This window comes from Mytilus californianus, unplaced genomic scaffold (assembly GCF_021869535.1).
Source record: "Mytilus californianus isolate M0D057914Y unplaced genomic scaffold, xbMytCali1.0.p SCAF_3, whole genome shotgun sequence".
In the NCBI taxonomy this organism is placed as follows: domain Eukaryota; kingdom Metazoa; phylum Mollusca; class Bivalvia; order Mytilida; family Mytilidae; genus Mytilus; species Mytilus californianus.
The window spans coordinates 22,804,001-22,825,885 of record NW_026262679.1 but is presented as its reverse complement, the minus strand read 5'-3'; the positions used below and the strand labels follow the sequence as shown (position 1 = coordinate 22,825,885).

General features: G+C 33.7%; 1 protein-coding gene across 10 annotated transcripts in view; it reads right to left on the bottom strand.

The window, feature by feature from the left end:
* The window catches only part of LOC127734162 (protein jagged-1b-like), a 124,033-nt gene extending 104,241 nt beyond the window's left edge, over nt 1-19,792 (bottom strand). For 6 of the 10 annotated variants that reach the window (XM_052243894.1, XM_052243886.1, XM_052243882.1 and 3 more), the window contains exon 1: nt 6,211-6,288. The gene's annotated coding sequence lies outside the window, so the exon portion shown is untranslated. Of the gene's footprint in view, nt 1-6,210; nt 6,289-9,226; nt 9,520-18,600; nt 18,718-19,091; nt 19,270-19,750 lie in introns of those variants that run through there. The other 4 variants (XM_052243884.1, XM_052243883.1, XM_052243885.1 and 1 more) reach the window with 4 other exon arrangements.
* Nucleotides 19,793-21,885: the final 2,093 nt, after the last annotated feature.

Sequence of the window (21,885 nt, the reverse complement as noted above, 5' to 3'; positions counted from 1 at the left end):
TTTGTCGTTTTTTAGTTGTTTCTTTGTTGGAACATATTCGCTTGACTCTGAGTGCCTGACTGTACGGGATGCTCTTAGTACAATGAGCAGGATGGCAACTTTTAGGGGACAGGTATTGTTGAGTATCAGTAGGCTTAGAATATAGGTTTGTGGATATAATGCCATCTGTGAGGGAGCTGGAAGTATCGAGGAAGGTGATTTCGGTTTTAGATTTCTCATGAGTAAATTTGATACTTGGATGTATGTTGTTGGCATGAGTGATGAATGTATCTAAATCTTCGTCACTTTTATTCCATTTCATATCCACATCATCTATAAATCTAAGCCAGGAAAGCGGTTTTTCGATTGAAAATTCAAGTTGTTTTTTTAATTTGCCCATAAATATGTTTGCATATGATGGAGCCATTTTGGTACCCATAGTAGTTCCATTAACTTGCAGATAATGGTCTCCATCAAAGGTGAAGTTGTTGTTCTTTAGTACCAGCGTGAGCATTTTGACCAGGCATTCAGTAGGTGGATATTTACTGGTCGGGAATTCCAAACTTCTTTACATGCATCAATGCCATTTGCATGTAGAATATTCGTGTAGAGGGGTGTGACGTTCATAGAGACAAGTGTCGTGTCGGAGGGAAGTGGATTTAAGGCCTGCATTTTTCTAAGATAATCGGTTGTGTCTTTGATGTGAGATGGTAAGTCTTCAACATGTTGACGAAGATGGAAATCAACGAATTCCGAGATTTTTTCCGTCGGATGACCGTTGGCTGGAACAATATGTCTTCCTGGGTTATTGGCCTTATGAATTTTAGGTAAAAGATAAAATCTGCCCGGTTTAGGATTTTCTGGTTTCAAATATTCAAGAATTTTTTCATCGATGAAACCATCGTCGTGCATTTCTACCAAACTATCAGTTATTTCTCTGCTGAAAGATGTTGTGGGATCAGAGTCTAGTTTTCGGTACACCCTTGCATCGCCAAGTTGTCGTTCAGCCTATGGAATATAGGCAGATTTATCCATCACAACCACTGCACTGCCTTTGTCTGCAGGTTTAATGACGATATTGTTGTTGGTACGTAAGTTTTTCAGAGCCGTTCGTTCTTCATTGGTAAGATTTTCAAAAGGTTTATTGTTTTCTCTAGTATTTTTAATAATGTCCGATTTAAAATTGTCAATAAATGATTCCAAGGTGGCTATTTGTTAAGCCAAAATATTTGTCAACACGATTTATAACATCATCTTCGTATATTACCATCTTATATTAGTACCGTTGTGCATATCTTTAGACTTATGTAATTTTTTCCTTATCTGCTCAGTATCGTCTATTCTAGACGATCCGGTACATATTAGATTTGCTGGTTGGTCCTTTTTATAGACTTCTATATTATTTTCCCTTTGAATGACCTGTATTATGTTACTCACATAATCCCAGTGAATTTAAGTTCTAGCTCATATAACAAGAAAATCAATGATTATTTTAAACAACAAAGAGCTATTAAACAAAAGCAAATTAGAACTGAACACCACTTATCTAATTTAGTCCATTATGTGTATAATGAAAGTATTCCTAACGGATTACAAATCAAGCTCATGCCACAAACACCTGGCAATCTATCCAACACATTACTTCGCAGATGGGATCAAACCCTATACCATTGTTCCAAGCGGTTAATGATCCTCCTGAAACAACACTGCGAAGAACATCTCAAAACTCTTACTGGCGAATTTAACACTCTTTTGAATAGCTGCAAAGAAAATCTCACACCTGACAATTGTGATGCTATCAATGCTCGCCTTAAAGACATAACAACCATATAATCCAAAAATTTGAGTGAGAGACAGAAAAGAAAATTCCGAAGGGATGGAATTGAATACATCCATCCTCCTTTACCATCTAAGGAAAAGAAGAAACGAGTACGACGCTTTAAACGTAGACCACAAGAGACAAATTAACCCTCCAACATTGTGGTCAATCTTTCCAAAAACCAGTTAACGGAAGCTGAAACATCTCTTCTCTTGAGAGGCTTAAATTTCTGTCCTCTACCTGCCCCTGTCAATGAAACTAAATTATCGGAAGACCTTGACAATTTTGCCAGAAGTCTACGCATTAAGGAATATTTCGCGTCGAAGGAAAATAACAACAGAAGCTCGGATAGTGACTCAGAAATTTCAGAAGACGAGAACAACTACAATTTTTTTTAAAAAGTACTTGGATCCCTAAACCGAGCAAAAATGCCACCTTGGAATTATTTATTGACAATTTTAAGTCGGACATTATTAGAAATACTAGAGAAAACAATAAACCTTTTGACAATCTTACCAATGAAGAACGAACTGCTCTGAAAAACTTACGAACCAACAACAATATCGTCATTAAACCTGCAGACAAAGGCAGTGCAGTGGTTGTCATGGATAAATCTGCCTATATTCCATAGGCTGAACGACAACTTGGCGATGCAAGGTTCTACCGAAAACTAGACTCTGATCACACAACATCTTTCAGCAGAGAAATAACTGATAGTTTGGTAGAAATGCACGACGATGGTTTCATCGATGAAAAAACTCTTGAATATTTGAGACCAGAAAATCCTAAACCGGGCAGATTTTATCTTTTACCTAAAATTCATAAGGGCAATAACCCAGAAAGACCTATTGTTCCAGCCAACGGTCATCCGACGGAAAAAAATCTCGGAATTCGTTGACTTCCATCTTCGTCAACATGTTGAAGACTTACCATCTCACATCAAAGACACAACCGATTATCTTAGAAAAATGCAGGCCTTAAATCCACTTCCCTCCGACACGACACTTGTCTCTATGGACGTCACATTCCTCTACACGAATATTCCACATACAGATGGCATTGATGCATGTAAAGAAGTTTGGAATTCCCGACCAGTAAAATATCCACCTACTGAATGCCTGGTCAAAATGCTCACTTTGGTACTAAAGAACAACAACTTCACCTTTGATGGAGACCATCATCTACAAGTTAATGGAACTGCTATGGGTACCAAAATGGCTCCATCACATGCCAACATATTTATGGGCAAATAAAAAAAAACAACTCTGAATCTTCAATCGAAATCCGCTTTTCTGGTTAAGATTTATAGATGATGTGGATATGAAATGGAATAAAAGTGACGAAGATTTAGATACATTCATCACTCATGCCAACAACATACATCCAAGTATCAAATTTTCTCATGAGAGATCTAAATCCGTAATCACCTTCCTCGATACTTCCAGCTCCCTCACAGATGGCATTATATCCACAGACCTATATTCTAAGCCTACTGATACTCACCAATACCTGTCCCCTAAAAGTTGCAATCCTGCTCATTGTACTAAGAGCATCCCGTACAGTGAGGCACTCAGAGTCAAGCGAATATGTTCCAACAAAGAAACAACTAAAAAACGACAAAGTCAACTCGAAACCCGCTTGAAGAGAAGGGGCTACAAATACAGAACATCAAATAAAGTTTTCAGAAAGCGGAAACTATCCCGAAGAGTAAACTGTTAGAATACAAAGATAAAAGAAAAATAAAAGGACTCCATGTGTTCTTACTTACCACCCATCTCTCAAAAAAGCTTCGGTGTCATTCGTGAGCATTGGAAAACAGTTGAAAAGAATTCCAAACTATCCAAGATTTTTTTCGAGCCTCCCATGATAGCTTTTAGGCAACCCAATAGTCTGCGGGTGTATGGTGTAATGGTGAATGGTGAATGGTGTATGGTGTAATGGTGTATGGTGTAAGTGGGAAGTTTACACCATCCAAGGACTGTAGTATTGTTAAAATTATTGACACTGACGAAGGCTATTTGTTAAGCCAAAATATTTAGTCAACACGATTCATAATATCATCTTCGTATATTACCATCTTATATTAGTACCGTTGTGTATATATATATATATACAAGTCTAAATTGAAAACAACGTTCAAACCTATGATTGCGTTGGATATAAACCGCAATTTGTATACGTGTGCATGTAAAACAAATATTTCTTGTTAGAGGGGTCTAAATACAACACATACAACATTTTCCAAAAGACCAAAAAAGTGAAAAATATATTTTAACTAATCGCATGTGACTAACAGGTCGAACAACCGATGTTCTTAAACCATGCTGACTGCCATTGACGGTTGCCAAATAAATTGATCACGAGATGTAACATGGATCTTAATTATTGATTTAATACCAAACAGAAAACAAAAAACTTGCGGAGAAGATGGTATACCGCAAACATGAGGTGCAAAAATTTGTACACCATATCCGGATTTCGAGAATTAATGTCTCTTAAGTGATGTTAGGGATCGAAACGGTATTTGGAAGGCCATATAATTTACCTCAATTTAGGATAGACTCTTGAATTTTAAAGAGTCGAAATAGGATGAACGGATCATATAAACCCGAAGGAAAATATAATACAAGCCCAAAGGAAAAAATATAAACAAGTCTAATATGAAAACAACGTTCAAACCTATGATTGCGTTGGATAAAAACCACAATTTTTATACGTGTGCGTGTAAAACAAATTTCTTGGTAGAGGGGTCTAAATACAGCACAAACAACATTTCCCAAAGACCAAAAAAGTGAAAAATATATTTTAACAAATCGCAACTGATGTTACCTGTAGTACATTTATGAAGAGTTTGATAACATGAAGGGTCTTCCTTTGAAAAAAGGTCAAGTACTCTTGTTTTTAGTAATTCAGTCATATAAACATATTTAACTTTTTTTATAAATTGGAAGTTTCATATGCCTTCAACTTTCGAGTTAGCTGCCGAAGGTTTAAGGCTCGAGACATTGTATGTGATGGATTAGTGGATATAGGTCACCATAGGTGTGTAATGGATTTACGGACATATATTACCTTATGTAATGGATTTACGGACATATGTCACCTTAGGTATGTAATGAATTTACGGACATATGTAACCTTTGCTATGTAATGGATTTACGGGCATATGTCACCTTAGGTATGTAATAGATTTACGGACATATGTCACCATAGGTATGTAATGAATTTACGGACATATGTCACCTTAGGATTACAAACAAACATTCGGAATTATTGGCAGATAATATACAGTTCTAAATAAAAAAGGAGTTCTAGGATATAAACAAAATTAAAAAATGATATCACGACTACTATTTCACAGACACTTTTGTCAACTAGAAATAGTGTACAGAAATTCGAAAGAAATAAGAAATACACAAAACGTATGAAACGCATTAAGTTTAAAAAGAGGTTAAACAGCAAGAAAATTATATAGATGATTCATACGAACGAAAAAGCAGGCGTTGTTCGCACTTGTTCCAAATATATTTTGTTTAAAAGAAAAGAATAATCTGCGAATATTTTTTACAGAAAAAAAAAAATTAAGACGAGAAAATTGCTCGTACAAGGAGAACATAAATTAAATGTTAGGTGAATAAATTAGATATTATGAGAAATGGAATAATGAAATTCCCAAATTCAAACACACCAACAAGAAAAAAAAGATGACAATTTTGCAATATCATATCAAAATATTGATTTATGTTTAAGCGCGACCGAATTCAAATATTATGGGAATTGTATAGTGATTTCGCAGACATAAGGTTTGGACAGAAAGGATATTGAAAACCGTCCAACATACAATGTTAAATAATGATGAGTTCTAATTTCCCCGCTAAACGCTTGATAATTTTTCTTTTTATAAAAATATGTCACAGAAACTGCTCAAAACAGATTTGTAACACATATAATGTTACAAAATATTTTGGATTTGTATAAACCCAAATAGAATAAAGATTTAAATCTATTTTAATGAAACCTGCAACGTGAAATGTCAATAACAAATGACTAACATGTATAAAGTGATTGTGATATTCTTTAGTTAAAATTTATTTTTTTAAATGATTCGATCGTGTAACCATGGTTGAAAGACATATTTAAACACGATTTTTTGGTTCAACAGTCCTAGGCCTTGATTGACGTATATTTTTGATGATTAGAATAACCTTAACCTCAATCAAATTATCTTTTGAAGACTGTGTTGACATGATTTAAATCAAAACTGTAAATATTTTAACTGTGAAAATTGGTGAAAGTGTATCTTAAGATCTAAGAGTCAGTTTTTAATAAATTTTGAACTAATAATTCTCTTGTTAAAACAATAAAAAAAAACTTTGGAGTTTAATGTTTACATAAGATATTGTCAAACTTACTTTTTGTGAATTGCGATCGTACTACGACGACGCCTAGGAGTCGCGTCACAAACTAAGGCAGATAATCGGAAAAACCTGTCTATACGGGTAACTTAAGAATGATGAGTCCGTATTCACACCAAACGTCGCGTACCTGCTTGCAAATTTTAACCCTAGGTAATATTCTGTTGTTCATCCTGCGGTCAAATTTATACCTTTGTTAAAATGCTTGGGACCTCGGTTAAAATTATAACCTAAGAATATTCTTATCTAAAAGCACTATTCCCGGGTTGTGTTAAAATGAGTAACAAAATCGAAACGCAATGAACAAAACGAAACAAAACGAAACAAAACAAAATGTATGATATTTGAAAGACTTATTACAAAAAGCTCTCAAACGTAAATAGAACGTGATTTACATTCTCCTAGAAAGAATTGACTTGCTAAAAAACTTTATATTACGTTATGTATTACATATCTTATTGGCATCAACTTTAAACGAACTGAGATTGTTTATTTTAAAATATTTCCAGGACAGAATAACATTCTATATATATCTATATATATTCCTTATAACTATTTCCTGTCTTTCTCTTGCATTAAAAGACACAATCATAAGAATAAATTGCAGATATTTGGTACAAAATTATTTATTTCTGGGATGAAAGAATATTTTCATTTTTTGTTATACGGATTACGAGTTATACGGATTACATTAAGGTAGCACTGCAGTCAGATTTTCTGACTCCAACCAACAGTCTTTAAAGATTTATTTTCTCCAAAACTACTCAATGGATTTTTAAAATCTTTTAACTCATTTTAAAGCTGAAATATTACTCTTTCTTAATCCATAGATAAATTGATTTTTGGTATGATAAATCTCAAAATATAGCTCATTAATTGCCAAAAAAGTTGTCTTCCAAATTGGATGGAAATGGCACATTCAGGTCAAATGGTAGTAAAAATTTGTTTTCATCCCTTTAATCAACCATATTCAAGCTGCAAAACCATGCCTCCAGTAAGAAGATATATTGATTTAACTGCTGGGTGCCAAACCTCATTTCACCTTTCATCTTTGGAGACCTATAAATTCATTTAGAAACAAATTATTAAAAAAATGGGACACTGTATTGTAGAAAATACTCCCTTTTAATCACATATATCAAAGTCAAGCCAAAGGGGGTACCAATAAAGTTTATATTTTCATTTTTTCCTAACAAATCTCATGAAAAATTGTTCTGAGAAATGACCTAAAAACGGAATTTCCCCCTTAGAACCCCTATAAATGCAACATAAATACAAACATTCCACAGGGAACAACCCAGGAGTGTTCTGACACCATTACTTTATCAATAAAACCACACACTTTGTCTCTTTGATGCTCTAATGCTGTAAATTTTGCATTATGTGTGGCCCTGTGCAACACCAACTTGGCATTTGGCGGAAGTTTGATGTCACAGATTTGACCAATATCTGTAATGTAGTAATTAAATATAGACAAAGCTCCGCCTCTGTCCAGACAGTCTAAGATAAGAGAATAACAGGATTGACCAGCTGTATATAATCAATATTTAACATCATTACTCTCACTATAAAGAATAATTTTCATTTGTATTTTAAAAAGAAATATACTATTACTGAAATTAGCTAGAACATTAAAATTGTGCATCAAAAGACATGTTCATAAAAAGATCCACTTATTTAAAAAAAGACAATCCCACATGATTTTTGAGTTTTATGGAATTGAATAATTTCACATAAACTTAAAACTGGTTCAAATGCCTAAAACTGTATTTAAATGTAGAAGACCAAATAGAAGAAATTTATACAGGCAGTCAGATGCTTTCAAAGATACTTTCACACACTCTTTTCCATATTTGTTTTCATTTTTTGTAGATTTCTTCCATTTAGATTTTTTCCTTTTCATATCTTTTTCTTTTTCTCTGTTTATAAACATTTTATATAAATTTCTTTTGTACAATGAGATAAGACCACAATATTTATCTTGTGGTCAGAGATTAACAGCTGGACACTGGTATCAATAGATGATTGATATATTAGCCCCTCCAAATGCCTATATATTTATATTAATTACCATGTGCTTTTATTTACATAAGTTCATTATCAATTTACTCCTTGTTGTGATATAATAATGACTTTGGGATTTTTACAAACTGTGCAAAATAATACTTAATTTAAAATTATGTGATAAAAAAAATATCTTCAAAAAATCATTGTTAGACTGTAGTGCTACCTTAAGCAGGAACTTGTTATCCTTCCGAAGGCACCTGAGTTCATCCCGGCCTGTTTTTGCTTTAAAGGGGTTTCTTATTTTAATGGAACACAATCAGAAAAGTTTGTATTGTTAACGGAAAGAACATCATCAATATATCTAAATGTGAAATTAAATGTTCGGGCTTCTTTGATTTTCTTGTTTTTGACAAGTGTCTGAAGGAACTCCGACTCATATATAAATAAGAAGAGATCGACAAGGAGAGGCGCACAGTTCGTTTCCATAGGAATGCCGACACCTTTTTGAAGAAGTCTACCTCCAAATTCAACAAATATGTTGTCAATGAGAAACTCCAGCATACTGATCACTTGTTCCTCTGTGTAGCATGTATTACTTTTTTGTTCACTACCAATAAAATAAGCTGTATGGTATCAGAAAGCAAAAAATTTATAGCGTATTAGTATTTTATTGAAAAGCATTGTGGATTATTTCTTTTAGACGATTTTTCAATTTCACATGGGGAATGGTGGTATACAGGGTTGAAGATAAAAAGGTTTGATAGAATTAATTTCAGAGAAAGATCTAGAAAAATTATCAAGAAATTCTTTAGAGTTTTTCTTTAAACACAAAACACAACAAAATAAATATTGATCAACACGATTCCCACAAAAAAACGGGGGTAATCTCATACAGAACCCACCAATCATAGTTTCTAAGTCGTGCTATTGTAACTTATAAATGCAATCTTGTCTGTGTAATTTTAGCAATGCTTAACATGAAAGTCTAGATTAAGTTATGATTTACCTTCGAGTCTAGCGGCTTTTCAAGCATTGACTTCTTTAATTTTTTATGCAATTCTTTTCCATCAGAAACGTTAGCTTCGGAAATCTTTTCAATGTATTCCGTTTCCAATGCCTCGAAAATTGAGTTGTATAATGACACTGGTCCAGGATTTTTAAAATCACCATTATGTTTCAGACATAGTTGCTTAAACCATTCAACTGCGTCTTTGCTCTCAATTGGTGTCGTCGCTTTTCCTAATCTCAACAGTATCTGCACACCCTCAACCTGTTCCCGAAGTTCAAGTAACTGACAACCTAAAAAACCAATACTTTATTAATTTTTCAACTCCTCTTACAGAATAAATATCGAATCTTTAGTAACCCTCAAAAGCAATAAGCAAACGATTGACCGCATATGTATCGTTTAAGCATGCAATTTGGGCGCAAACTCAATATCTATATAACCTGGAAAATATGATTTGGTGCATCACTTTATGACATAAATTTTCTGCATGCACTTGATTAACAAAACCAAAAAACTCAAGCAAACTGCTACTCCTAATATCACAATGCGATATTCAACACTGGACAAATGTTCTGATTCTTTTTTAAAAATTGCGTATTATAAAAAAAAAATAACACGTACATGTACGACAATTACAGTTATGAAAACAACACACTACAAACGTAAACCCAACCAAGACCCACGTCATGACAATATTCTATTAACGTCGCTTAAAAAAGGTAGAACTTGATATGATTTCCAAAAATGATGTAAACCAACACAGATCCCCGTACGGTCTTCAAGAATTAGTAAAACTAATACGTTTAAATAATGACCAGAAAATCTCCCATAAAAAGACAGCGCGTATACCGACTGAGATAAAGAAGTACTTCCTTAGCTCAGTCGGTATACGAGCTGCCTTGTAACACAAAGGTCCCGGGTTCCAGTCCCGGTGGAGAAAAGCAATTTTGTAATGAAATTCATGCTCTCCGGTTACATTGGCACCCAACGTAAAAACCCACGGTGGTTAGAGAGGAATTCTAGCTAGGGTATCTGTGTGAGAGTCAAGATGATATGATTACTCTTGAGGTCGGGGAAGTGTGACGGGATTGCTTCCCTTAATAAATGTGGTAGATACTAAGTCAGCCGTAAGCGGTTGATCTAAGGAAGTACTTCTTTATTCCGTCGGTATACACGCTGTATGTAACACAGAGGTCCCGGGTTCGAGTCCCCGCTGGAGACAAAGATGATTTTGTAAGTAGAATCATGCTCTCCGGTTACATTGGCGCCCAACTAAAAAAAACATGGTAGTTAGAGAGGATTTCTAGCTAGGGTATGTGTTGTGAGACTCATAATGGTATTGTAGCGGGCAGGGGCTTGAAATGCTTGACCCAAAAGTTTTACTCAAATTTTATGAGTAGTTTGTAAATTGCTAAGTCAATATGACCAGATATGATCTGGTCAGTATAATATAGGCATTTGTTAAACGTAACATATATAAGTTTCTATATTTTATTCATTTCGAGAATCAGATATTTTCATTATTATTCAGGATAAACAACAACAATTTTAAGTAGTCAGATAATTAAATTTTAGACTCTTAGATGGTATGACAAGAATCTATTCAGTATATATGTAATAATTTATCTCTTCACTCAAGAGATGATTAATATAATTTTTATGAGTGCAGGATAACTTTGTCCGTGCAATTCTAATAAAAAAATAACACTTGCTATTACCAATATAAAAGGCTGAGTCCTGCTATATTACAAAGAAAATAAATTACCTCAAAAGAAAATACTAATTTCCAGTGAATTTAGTCAGAATACCTCTTTCTGACATTTTTGTATATAGTAATAACTGATAACTCACCAGTTACATAAAAAAAATGTTTATTATTATTAGTTATATTCAGAACCTTTCCTAAAAAAAAAAAACTAACAATGAAATACAGTTTATACCTTAAATAAACTGTTTTGTTTATCATAATTTCCAGAACTTTAGGAAATTATCCCTTAATTGCCAAATGTCTTCCTATTTAATTCTATTTATTAGAAAAAGACAAACGTTAACAGTAAACGTGAACTACAATTTTAAATTCAAATGTAAAATAACATTAATCCTAACTTTAAAAGATAACTTGAAATAAAGCTTTGCCAGCAATAATACGATAATTAACCCAAAAGATATTTTAAAACAGTTTTAAGAACTTTCCTAAATTTACCAAAAGAATAAAATTCTTTAAGCAAAAGATCAAAAATGTAGGAGTTCGGTTCCTAAGAGTCCGCTAAAAATGAAATATTCCTATCTAACTTAGAAAACGCTAAATTTACTATTTTCCTTTACAATTTAACCCAAAAAATGAAGTTTGTGAGAAAATTTAACCATTTTGACAAAAATTAATGACGAGCAAAATAAAATACTAACTGTAAAGACCAAAGATTTAAGCAGAACTGTCAAACGAAAGTCGGAATTACGTCAATGTTGGATTGTTGAATTGTTGGCAAAGTTGGAAAATTGTTGGATCGCGCGATTGCTATCCAACTAAATATTTGAATTCTCAAATAAATTACAAAAATCATAATTATATACAATTTTAGTAACAGTTATATAATAAACACATTTTGCATGGTATTAAACAAATTTCTATGGTACCTAAAATTACACCAATACAACTCCACCGGAAGTCACGATACGTAAACAATATTGCAAAAAGCTATGTGTGTCACCGGCGGACTAAAATGATAAATATCAAGGATAGTGATCATTAACATCTGCAAAATATTGAAGACGTTGAACACAAAGGCTATAAGGAATTACAATGATGATGTGAAAACAGTTGCCAAAACGTAAAAATAGTGTTTTTATTGAAAAATCGTCCTAAGTGACACATGGATTCTACTGCGCATGTCCGTACATTTCATTCATAAAATTCAAGCAAGGTGCGTGAAGTTACTATAGTTGCTAAAGTTGGATCTTCACAAAAATACAAGACATTTCGTTTCAAAAATCAACATATAATGACAGATAGATGTAATAATGGAAGGTATAAACTTTACAATACAGAGAAGTTATCGTTATCGATTTATAATCAACTGAAAGTGAATATTGGATTCAACCAAGCGTAATGACCGCATGGTCTAAATTGCAGACGACATTTAGATGTGGATTATTCAGTGGATTTTTATTATGAACTGGTAAATTATAAAAATGAATTTCAGATTATTTATTAAATATTCCAATGACAGTAATACAATATTTCTAAAAAATAATAAAATCATTGTAACTGTTCTAACTTTACTTAATTAAATATCAATTAAAACTTATTTGCCTCAATTATGAATATTTTCAGACTAGTATAGTACAAGTTATTTCGTACAGTTACTATTTCCTGCACAATAGGACTTTAATAAAAATTACAGAATATTAAACAATATGCTTCATGGATACCAATTAAAACATACATCAAAAATATCTTATCCATGTCTATGTACTAGACTTACATGTATATCACACATGTCACTATAAAATACATGTACCCAGGCTCTGTACTCTACAGTATGATGACTCTTGAGTTGGGGGGAAGTGTGACGGGATTGCTTCCCTTAGAACATGTGGTAGATACTTAGCCAGCCGTAAGCGGTTGAGCTAGGGAAGTACTTCTTTAGCTCAGTCGGTATACGTGATGCCTTGTAACACAGAGGTCCAGGGTTCGAGTCCCGGTGGGGACAAGCAATTTTGTAATGAAATTCATGCTCTCCGGTTACACAATTATATAGAACGAGATAAAAAAATTAACAATTAGAACTTGAATATTAAACATGAATCTTCAGAGTACATGATTTAAAATGAATTTATTGCAATTTGTAATTGTTTTCTTTTTGTTTTCCTGTGTTGTACCCAATAATCCGCAGGCAAAATTTTACGATTAAGTGAGATTGAAAGGATGTTTATTTGTATCTTTAGATACCAGTATAGACGTCTGATCTGTAATGGATATCCTACTCCCGAATCTGACATATTTACTCAATGAATTTGCATTGCAGTGATGCATGCATACAAGGAGACGCTTACCCAGTCTACGCATTTTTGGAGTTTATGTGATTCCTTCAGTTTCTGTCTGTTACCCTGATATGTCATTTTATAATCGATTGATTAGACTTCAACAGCAGTAAATATAGTCGCCTTAATTGGCCACGTTCTATCATATTTTCACCTGCCTCAGATAACAGTAGGGGCCGCATACATACATGAATACTTGCTTTTTCTAATGTTGTCCTGTCTATACCATCATTATATATTAGCTTGTCATACAATGTATAAGGCATAGGTGAAAAATGAAAACAACACATGTTATGAGTGTCATGCGTCCAAAGTGTTTTTTCTTGCTTTACGTTCATCAGGAACTCTCAAAACCGAATATTTGAAAACCAAGTATGTCTAAGAATCTAAACAGTTGAAGAGCTATATAACCAAAAGAGGATCTTAACAAATAGCCAAATCAATTTAAGGTCAACTTTGCCTGAGGGAGTTCAAACCTTAGTTTCTATCAATTTTAAAATTTATTAACGGATACTTTTAGAAAGATTTGTTATAAATCATGTCAGTATCGAAGTAGTGACTGCTGAGCTGATGACTGATAGTCCACCAGCAGAGGTATCGACCCAGTGCTGTAAAAACTGAAACAACACTTTATAAATTTCATGCGTCCGAATCGCTTTTCGGGACTTACCTTCATCAGGAACGCTCAAAACCGAATATTTGAAAGTCAAGGATGTATATGAATCTAAACAGTTGAAGAGCTACATAAACCAAAAAGGAACTAAACAAATAGCCAAATCTATCTTAGGTCTTATTTGCCGCAGGAAGTTGAAACCTTAGTTTCTTACAATTTCAACATTTATTAATGAACAATTTTAGAAATGTTAGTTAAAAATCATATCAGTACCGAAGGTCAAGTGTTTGTTATAACAGATGGCGTCATTTTAAGTGACTCACGCAAATTTTCGGCTCTGTGGGAATTATTAAACGAATTAATAATTGAATTATGACTGTGTTGGTCTTACTTTATTTTCCTCCTAAATGACACTGTGGTATGCAGTTCACTGGGCTGTGATGTACTTGTATAATTTACTACTCTAATTACTGGATGGTATAAACGATGACAAATTTATATTCTTCCCATACATAAAGGCAACAGTAGTATATCGCTGTTCAAACGTCATAAATCCATAGAGAGAAAACAAATCCGATTTACAAACTTTAACCGAGGGAAACACATCAACTATAAGAGGAAAACAACGGAACAACAGAAATACTGGAGAGCAACAAAAACAAACGCCAACATACATAGAAACGGACTATTTGATAACAACTCCAATATTCCTGACTTGGTACACGACATTTTGAGAAAAAAATGGTGGGTTGAACCTGGTTTTATGGCTAGACAAACCTCCCGCTTATATGGCAATGTTAAATAATATCGCTTAAATGACAACACTACGTGACAGGAATACAGTACAAACAAACGCAAGAACACTCAGTACAGAAAGACACATACATAAATAATATAATAGTACTTTAGTCACCGCTTATTTTATTGTACTCTTTCTAACAAGTATTTATTGCGTTTGACAGTCGATCCCTTCGTTTGTTTTTCGGATTGTATGAATTGCTGTCTGCTGAAGTAATGTTTCAAAAGTTTCATATTCCGAGGTACTACACTCAATAACCAGAGTAGTGGCTTTAATGCAGTTTTCCATTCTTTTTCTTTAAGGGTTTTCGGTAGTTTAGATTATACGACATCGATGAATGAGTTGCAGGATGATAGCATAGGGAGCGTATAAATGCTTATTTCCGCATCATTTTTTTTTCTCTATTAAATTATCAATCTTAAATAAATAGTAAGCTTAATGTCTTCATGAAAAGATCTAGTTATCAAATATACATTAGGCTTATCATAGTTCTGTGCAATATATATTCCCTGAGTTTGTCATTCGGTCATATTTAAGGTATAATATTGATTAAAAATGTGATGTCTAAAAGTCTAAAAGTTTTAAACTGGAGGTTACACTTAAATGTAAAAATTGTAAACACGCATAAACATTTGGGAGTTAAGTAGCGATTGTGGATGGACCAAACATATCGACAAGTAAATAGTGACAGTTTCAAAACTAAATATTCTTAGGGCGCTTAAATATAAAAGAGGAATTGTCTAGAGCATATTTACATTTCGTTTATTAGGCCAGTACTAGAATATGTATCTGAAGTTTAGTATAATTGTTGGATAAAGACTTTTGATAGACTGAAAAAGCTCGAACTTGAAGCAGTGTAAATAATCATAGGATATCCATCATTTGCCAGTATAAATGCGACTTATATTGAGACTTGATGACAAGAAATAAAAAAACAAGAAGGGAAAAGAAAACAGTAACAATGTTGTGTTTTATATCCTAATACATGTCTCATACAAGTCCTAAGACCATCCAAAATAATGTCATAAGACATATATTAAGAGATATCCTAGGATATATTTATTGACATAGCCCCATGCAAACAGTTCGATTAAGATATTGCCCAAAAAATATAAACACCTTTTGCAATCCTCCCAAAGTTATTCAAAGCTGTGTCGTTTCCAAACTTTTCATCTTCAGAATAACATTGATTTTTTGTAGTGCTATTTTAAGTATGGCTACTTTGTTTCCTTTAGATTGAATTTTGATAGGTACTCAACATACCCCAAGTGAAGGTAATGAAATGCACTCAACAATCCTGATCGAGTATTGGGATGAAATAAACATAAATGGATTATGAAGAGCATTCCATTATTCTAAAAGAGAACTTCGGGTGGGTGGGGCGGGAAAAATGTCTTAGATATAAAGGTACTATGCTACACTAATATCCAAATAACTTCCTTGGATAAGGTCCAATGGTCTATATCCTGTAGCAAAATTGAGAGTGAGGCTTGTAATCGTGCACAGTTACACTTCACTGAGGATGTCAGCATACCCCAAGTGAAGGTAATGAAATGCACTCAACAATCCTGATCAAGTATTGGGATTAAATAAGCATAAATGGATAACAAGTGCTATTCAATAAAACAATTAAAGGTACTTAAATGAACATTAGTGGCCTTATACTGAATAACGTATTCCCAAAACTTACTAACTAAAAAATAAGAATAAAATTAGTACGGTACAACGTGTGTTACGTCAAAGAGTTATCCATTATTCATAATTATAGAGATAAAACATATCACTAGAAAATAATACATCTTTATTACAAAATTCTATATCTGTTAAGTAAATGAAACTAAAATCATACACATGTAAACTATAAAAATATATGTATATCATATACAAACAAAATTTCTCAATAATAGGCGATTAACTAACTCCCTTATGTCACAATGAGATAGACCATGTAATTAATTAAACGCGGGACTCAAATCGTCATATTGAGAATGGGATTCAAAAAATAACTGAGAAGCATTATTATTCTCCAAGGCGTTACGCCCTTCCAATTATCTAAATAATTCCAGTGTTCGATCTCCCTTTTCAGGTCACCACTAATGTTTACATCACGTGAATTTTTAATGCCGCTTGAAATAGCTGCGTTGACCTCTCTGCAAAATAATTTTTTGCTGCCGGTATAGCTAAGTTCATTGACATACATTTACCTGCAAACCGTTGCAAAGTCTTCACGCTGACCTTCTCAGATTTCAAGATAAGCTCTCTCAATGCAATAAACGATAGTTTCTTATCTGAAGGCAAAGAAAACATTTTTGTTCTGAGTCAATAAAGAAACCTAAACATTTTATAGTCTGGGAAGGGTTAAATCTACTTTTTTAATGGATAGTGTGTAACCTAGTCTAGTAAGTAATTCCACTAAAGCATACCTGATTGTGTTTATATTTCCATGGGGAAGGTGAGGCTTATCAGATGCAATTAATAGCCGATCATCAATGTATTGTAAAGTCAAGATATCAAGCTTCCTGAGAAATGACGTAACTTGTATACCAATTGATTGATAAATAAAAGCGAAAGCTTTCCAGCCGAAAGGGAGTACTGTATAAGAAAAAAACCCAACCACCAAACTGAAAACCGCAAAAAGTTTCGGATTCCCTAGTAATCTTTACATGATCGTAGCCTGATTTGTCATCAAACGCTATCATCTCGACTCTTTTCGAAACCATTCGGGGTACATGTTTTAGATTTTCTAATTGAAACGGATTATCTTTGATCCATAGGTTAAGAAAGCGTTCATCGTGACAGAGTCGAGGTTTACTTGGCTCTATTGTTAAGGGCATGATTATACGAGGCAACACACATTCTCCGAGCTTTCCCCAAAGTCGTATCGAACCTGATTTTAACCTTTCCGTAATCTCTTTCTCAATAAAAGGTATAAATAATCGGCATCCCCATCCAACGTTACCCATGTTGGGTGCTTCCTTATATGTTGCAAGGCACTACGAGGATCAAACTGAACCTTTTTCTCCCATTCCGGAGTAGAAAGGTGCGGAAAATCAGAATTCTGTGTATTCACATCCTGGAATACAGAATAAATTTCTATACCAAAATGCAAGGTATACAAATATAATGGAAGCAACCAACTTAGGTAAAAAGAAAAGGGACAAGCTTAGCACCTGCAGTCCACGTGGTCTAAAGATCACTAGGGAATCAGTGTCCCCGGACAGAGTTGCTGTGTTGAAAATAAAATTATATAAAATGCATATTAAATTTATGCAAAAATATACTAATCTTAAAAAACTACAAATTATGATTTAAAGCACTAATTAATGAAAAACTAGATATAAAAAATGTTACAAACTAGATACAAAACTCGATACAATTATTTTCCCTTAGCGTTTTTCATCTTCTCACAATCCTTCACAACGTGATCATTCGAATTGCAGAAGAAACAATTTCCTCTTGGCCTCCACTGGCCATTTCTTTTTGCTAAATCTTTTAGGGCCTTGATTATGGTAAATACTAGTACTAAAGGGAAACATTCCCTGCTGCCATCCAGTGGGCATCTGAGGCATGAAATAGTTAGGCATACAGGTAGCAGGGGGTAAGCATTATCCAAGGGAGAAGTGGTTTTCATTTTTTCCATATGATTAGCTTTATTCCCTGTGATCTTTTGTTCCACTTCCTTTTCCTTGAAACATTTTGCCATTGCTTTTCCCACTAAATGAGAAGCTTTCCCCCTAGAACATTCAACGTTAGAGTGGCAACATTTATCGACCCCTGATGTCTCTGCGCTTGTCGCGCTAATTCATCGAATGTTTCTGCATCATCGTCGTTTTGCCTTCTGGCCTTTTTTGCCAACTCGTCAAGACTAAGGAGAATTAGAGGCTCGCTAGGGTTTGCCTGTAAAGCTAAATTTCTCACCTTATCTTTCAACTCTTTAACGTTATCTTCTTTTGACTTTTCTAGATCTGCTACTCTTTGCAGAAGATCATGTTTCTTCTTTTTCTTCTTAGGAGGAGGGTCTTCATCTCCCGAATCCTACAATCAATTATAATCTGTATTTAATGTCCCATTAAAACATTAATTACTATCATTTTCATTTAAAAAATATATTGAGCGTGCTTAATCATAATAAACCTTAGGGGGGAAAGACATAAATGTTAAAACATGAAAAACAAAACCGGGCATGTAACCTTGAAAAAACATCGAAATTACCACGATTACATCTGTTTTATTTTATGCACACGTACATAACTGTAGAGCGAAAACAACAGATAAATCTAAAGGGGGTGCGGCTTCACGTGTAAGCAAATTTTTAGCTGATAAAAGTGGTCACTAACCGGAGACGCTCTACAAGGTCGTACTATCGAAGAAGGTTTCTACTAAACTCTAGATAGAATATATATATTTACCTCGTTTTCTACATGACGCAGGTCCTCCCCCGCCGGTTGCCCTATCGTATTAGCTAAGATGACCGTTACATGTAGGAGTTTCTTCAAGTTATCCCCGTTAACAGGTGCAGCCGCAAGCTCTAGTATCTGCGCTGCATCCTCCCCAGTAATACTCTTGAAATGACGTTTGCAATAATCGTCTGATAAGTCCTCTGTACGAACTAGAGACTTTACTCTCCCTAGCTCTAACTGGGGTGAGTTCTAATATCCTTAAACTTCTTAAGGAGCTTCAGACCCATATTATTAACCGACTTCAAATCATGCCTCCATTTTAGGACCGTGGCAGGTGGCATCTGAAACAAAAGGGATAGCCACAAGAAAATTAGAAAAGCGTCCTCTAAGGAACACATTAATCCCAACTATATTATAGAGATAATATAGTAACTAGTAACTAGTAAAGAATATAACGGTATTCAAAAATAAAAGCCAACATTTTAGATAAAAATGACCTCGAGTGACAGCCAAACAAAGAAATGCCAATCTCAAGTGCCAATCAGGCTAAATATAACCAAGACTTCATCAAAGCCTTAAGAAAAATCACATCATAAACGAGAACTAATCAAGTCCTAAATAAGGGGAACACATCATGTTCCGATCAAAAGAAATAAAATTATATTTACCTTGGAGGTAGGCGATGTGTCCTCTCCTGTAGCACAATTGAAAGTGAGGCTTGTAATCGTACACACTTACACTTCACTGAGCATGTTAAGTCAGCAGATGATTGAAAACTGCATCAATAGCTGCTTCAAATTGACTGTGTTTTAACGGTACAGGAGTTGCCATATTTTATGGACAACACATAAAATTGTTTACTATGTAGCATTTTTTATTTTTTTATTTTCAAAGATCAGCTGTTTAGCATGTAAGCCTACGGAGCAGTCAATTACAAGACTGCAACCTTAAGAGACTTATTGCCCGATTCAGTAGGAAGTAGACATGATCACAACACAAGACAAAGAAATAATATTACACAAGTCAACACACGGACCCGTTTATATTCTGAATATTTCACCCAGCAACAACAAAACTATGGAACACTTTTAACTTAAACATAAGAAAATGTGAATCTCTATCATTATTCAAAAAACAAATTCGTACCCAAAATAGTAAGGCCCCAACGTATTATTATATAGGATATCGTTTTGGTCAAATTCTTCATGCTCGCTTAAGAATGGATTCAAGTTCATTGAATTCTCATCTATTCCTTCGTAATCTAGTAGACTCTCCACATTGTCGTTGTGGTGATATAGAAACAAATTCTCACTTCCTGTTATCTTGTCCCATATACACTGATTTAAGACATGAACTATTAGATTCTGTTTCAGTTCTTCCTGTCCAAGTTGACACAAAAACTTTGCTTTTTGGATCAACGGTACTCTCAGATGAGCAAAATAGTATTTTATTTAGTTTGGTGCAGAAATATATTATTAAAAGTAAACGTTTTAACCCTTGATGTTAATGCTTCATTATTCAATAGGAACCCAAGCATTTCACACTGTATACATTACAAAAATTCATGTTTATTTTTTTATTTTTTCTTCTTCTTCTCTTAAGTATTTTCCTCCTTTTTCATATTCATATATTTATTACAGAGCATGCCAGTAATTATATTTATGTATTGTTAAATAAGTTTTTTTATTTTTGTAAACGGAGACAGAGTTGTAAAAGCAAATTGCTTGTTTCTGAATCCTTAATATTAATTTCATTTATATAATATGGTTTAATGTTGATTTATCTGAATAAATATTGTTTAAACTAAGTTTTATACTAATAAAATCAAAATGTTATTAGGCTGTATTATGCAGTTAATAAAATGGCTCTAACAAAAACGAATAAATGTATATCCATGATTAAAATTATCAAAAACTTTACGTCTTGCAGAATTTTGGTTTTAGTTAGAAATTATTTTTATATACTTTAAACGAACTTGTTAAAATCTGTCAGCATTACACTTCTCAATTATCTTAGGGCATTACTGAGCAACACGAGCAACACTAAAAACCCAGATGATCGCAGGTCATCCGGAAGGATAAGCAGATCCTTCTCCACATGTGGCTCCGTTGTGTTGTTCATGTTAATTACAAATTCGGCGATAAGTCTCATTCGGTAACGCAGCCACAATTAAGGAAAGAGGATGGGGTTGCGGCTACCTCAATTGAAATTTGCGACAGGTATGTTCTATCTCGGTCAACCAACTCATGATGGCGTTCGTCAATCCTTTGAATGGATGACCATTACCGCTTGAAACATTGGTTCAATTTATTCCTTGTAAGTAACAATCCTTTATCAAAGACATCACAATAAATAACACAAGTTCTAGAATATCGTATCACCTGGTAGAGAAATACTCAATATGCAGGCGCTGCGGGTATTTGCTACAGAGAAATAAGAATTTCAATATTGGAAATTGGAAACAATTTCTTATGTCGCTTTTTTTCCGTGCACTTAATTGCAATTTCTAGATGTATAGGAAGATTTAAGTAAGACTTATCTGTAACTATATTATCCTTTTTTTCAATTTTAAAGTGACATACTGCGTTTAACATTGTAGTCAAACTTTTAATAATTTAGTGAGAGGGTGTCATCTTAATATCGGAACCTGCATTCAGAGGTTATGCCTGCTTGTATTTATCTTCATTTGAGCTCCTGTATGAATTCTGTCTAATATTAATAAAGAAATAAGACGATGCTTATGAAAAACACGCCCTCCAAGCGTAACAAATGTGTTTGCAATTAAAAAAAGCATATTGATGAC